We start from the raw sequence: 3,430 nt of genomic DNA on the forward strand, positions 1-3,430 counted from the left end.
TCCTGGTGTAAACTTAAAAGTTTTGATAGAAGAGCTTGCTTGGTTGGGAGGGGGAAATCTCACTCCTGGCCAACATAGCTATACCAGCACCAGCCCCACTGTATATGCACTTACACCATCAAAAAAGTTCTTTTGCTGATATAATTTAGTTTGTTTGGGGAACTGGCCTGAGCTATACCAGGAAAAGAACTCTTTCTGGTATAAACTGGCCTTTACTAGAAGAGTTTGTTAGTATAGCTATACCAGAAAACCCTTTGTAGTTTAGATAAGGCCTTAGAGAAAATAAAACAGGCAGAAGTAATGAAGAAGCTTAATAGCTCCCGCCAGCTAATACATGTTTAAGAAACTGAATACAGGTAAATCTAACCCTCAGATGTTCCATTAAGCTTCTTTCACAGACTAGACTGTTTCTCAGTCTGGCCCCAGTCCTTTCCCCTGGTACAGTTTTTGTTAGTCCCAGCTCAGGTGGTAACTAGGGGATTTCTCATGATCGGCAGCCCCCTTTATTCTGTTCTACCCCTTTTATAGCTTTGGCACAAGGCAGGAATCTTTTGTCTCTTTGGGTCCCAACCCCTCCTTCTAAATGGAAAAGCATCAGGTTTAAGATGGATTCCAGAACCAGGTGACAAGATTACATGTCACTGTAATACCTTATTCTCCATTCTTTCAGGGCTGGCCTGCACATACCCAGGAAGGTTTGCGAGTAAACAGAGCCATTCACAACCAATTATCCCAGTTAATGGGAGCCTTCAAGATTCCAAGCCACCATTAATGGCCCACACTTTGCATAGTTACAATAGGACTTCAGAATAATACTTCATATTTCTAGCTTCAGATACAAGAATGATACATTCATACAAATAGAATGAATACACTCAGTAGATTATAAGCTTTGTAACAATGCCTTGCAAGAGACCTTCTTCATAAAGCATATTTCAGTTACATTATATTTACACTCATAAGCATATTTCCATAAAACATATGGAGTGCAATGTCACACATAGGGTATGGGTTAAGGAGCTATAGACTATAGGACTGTCTCTAGTGTATGCAGTTTTTGGTGTGTACAGTATTTCTGAAGTGTATTTTCTTTTGGTGTTATGAAGAGCAATAAAGGAAGAAAAGGCACTACATATAGGACTTTAAAACTCTCTCAGCATCACTGTGATACCGTAGAAATCCTTTGTCTTATGAGTTTTTTGTTCCCTTGTATAGGGAAAAGGCGGCAAAGTGCTCAATTTAGAAAAATCCACACAGGCTGCAAAAATGACTTGTTTAAGAGGCTAAAAAAAGGAGCGATACAACACAAGTTTCAGCTTGACATGGTTCTAGTTAGTATAAGGGGACCATCTATTTTATACCACTTATACATCACTTTAGATCACAGATTTATCTCCTAAAAATAAGGGTCACTAGAAATAATTATGGCCCCCACAACATTTTGCCACCTGAGGCGGGGAGCTCAAATGACGCCCCTATGTCCTCTCACTTGGGCCAAAACTTTGAAAGGTCTCAATTCTACTTTCTTCCTGTTCTACTCCTCTCATGATACTGCTCTGCTACCTGCCCCAATAAAGGAGAACTAATTTTTTTAAATGCCTTGCTCAAAAATTTTAAGTAACACTTAATTTTCAAACGTCTGAACAGCAAATGTAACTTTTCTTGTCTGCGTAGTAAACACTGGCATTTTTATCTTGTTGAAGAATCAAAGTGGTGTTTTCCTTGCCTTCTTGGTTGCAAATATTTGAACTGCTTCCTGGAGGTCCACAGTCTGGGCCAGCTCATGCTCTACTGAGATGGTTGCAAGGCCGACCAGCCTCTCCTGTGTCATTGTGGAGCATAAATGTGTGTTTATTAACTTCAGCTTGGGGAAGCTGCATTCTCCACTGGCAACTGTTACAGGAAGTGTTAGAAGTATGCGCAGAGCAACAAAAGCATTTGGAAAGAGGGTAGTCATCTTATTTGTGCACATATATTCCAGAACAGCCTTTGGAGTTGATCCTGCTGAAATGTATCTTGAAAGGGCTTTCAGTTCATCATCTAAATCACTCGCATCAATATCACGCATGTCATCTTGTGTTAACACTGTCTCTAGTGCCCTGCATTGCTGGTGTAGGTCTTTTTCAGGTATAGTGAGGCGTTTTGGAATATCATACAACATCCCAAATATACTGCTGTGTTCCGGAGCTACATGAAACATTCTTCAACCGACTGTATTGCACAATCTAGCACCTGGTTAAAGAATTCAACTTTAAATTGTTGTTTAGGGTCTCTTATGGGATTATCCAATGCCTCATAATCAAAATGTCTTCTTCTTCGGTGACTCTTGTATTCATGAATGGGTGGGAAAATAGCTTCAGTGTGAAGTTCCCTGCCAACTTCTGTGCACTCTTCAGAACATTTTGAAATCCCTCATCTAACCAATAAGACTGTAGGTATGACTTTGCTTTGTTCAGTTGTTCCATTGCTCCAGATATATCAAGGTCATCACCTTGGAGTCTTTTGCTTACAACATTTATTTCAAACAGTATGTCATGCCACAACACTAAGCCACACAGAAATTTGAAGTTACGTATGTTTCTGGTGATTCCATTTTCCTCTGCCACTGTTCTCCCATGAACAGTTCCTGTCATAGCATTATCCTCCATAATGGCAACTATGGCATCATCTATCTTCCCAATTTGGTGTTTGATAGACTTTATCATCTCCACTCGACTTTCCTACTGTGTGGCACTCAGTGGTTTCAGTGTCAGAAAAAATGTTCCCAGATGTTGCTTCAAAATTTGCCATCGATGAGCTGATACAGAGAAAAATACATAGATGCTTTGAATTATATTAAAAAATTCAGCAGCCTCACTAGAAGCTGATGCTGCATCACTGACCACCAAGTTCAATGAATGAGAACTGCATGGGACAAAAAAAAGCTCAAGGATTTAACTCTCAGATCCGTGTCTGCACTCTTCTGTTCTTTCCTCTCATGTTGGCACCATTATCGTAGCCCTGATCTCTCATGTCAGCTATCGCAATTCCCATATCTTCCAGCTTTTTGAGAAGCACATTTGTTATACCAGCTCCTTTAGTATCATCAGTGTGAATAAATTCTAGAAAATGCTCTGTGACAGTCACCATTGCAGGGACATTTTCACTAGGTTCTGTTGTTGTGACAAAATGCACCATTAAAGTCATTTGTTTCCATAGCAGGGTGCTGGTGCAAAAGCACCTAATTAGCCCCTGCCCAGTCAGTTCCAATCAAGGGAAGAAGATTGGGGCTGATGGAAAAGGCCTGATGCCGGCCTGAGGATTGGCAACACCTGCTGGCCTGACAAGCCAAGGGCTCTAAAGGCTGGGAGGGAGCCAGAAGGCAAGGGGCAGCCAGAGAGAAGTCAGTCAGGGAGGGAACTGGAGGCTTCCTAGCTGAAGGCTGCCTCTG

General features: G+C 41.2%; 1 pseudogene; it reads left to right on the top strand.

Annotated features, from left to right (window-relative positions):
- Positions 1-334: 334 nt before the first annotated feature.
- The window catches only part of LOC115644562, a 13,812-nt pseudogene continuing 10,716 nt past the window's right edge, over positions 335-3,430 (top strand).

Source organism: Gopherus evgoodei, chromosome 1 (assembly GCF_007399415.2).
Source record: "Gopherus evgoodei ecotype Sinaloan lineage chromosome 1, rGopEvg1_v1.p, whole genome shotgun sequence".
In the NCBI taxonomy this organism is placed as follows: Eukaryota; Metazoa; Chordata; order Testudines; family Testudinidae; genus Gopherus; species Gopherus evgoodei.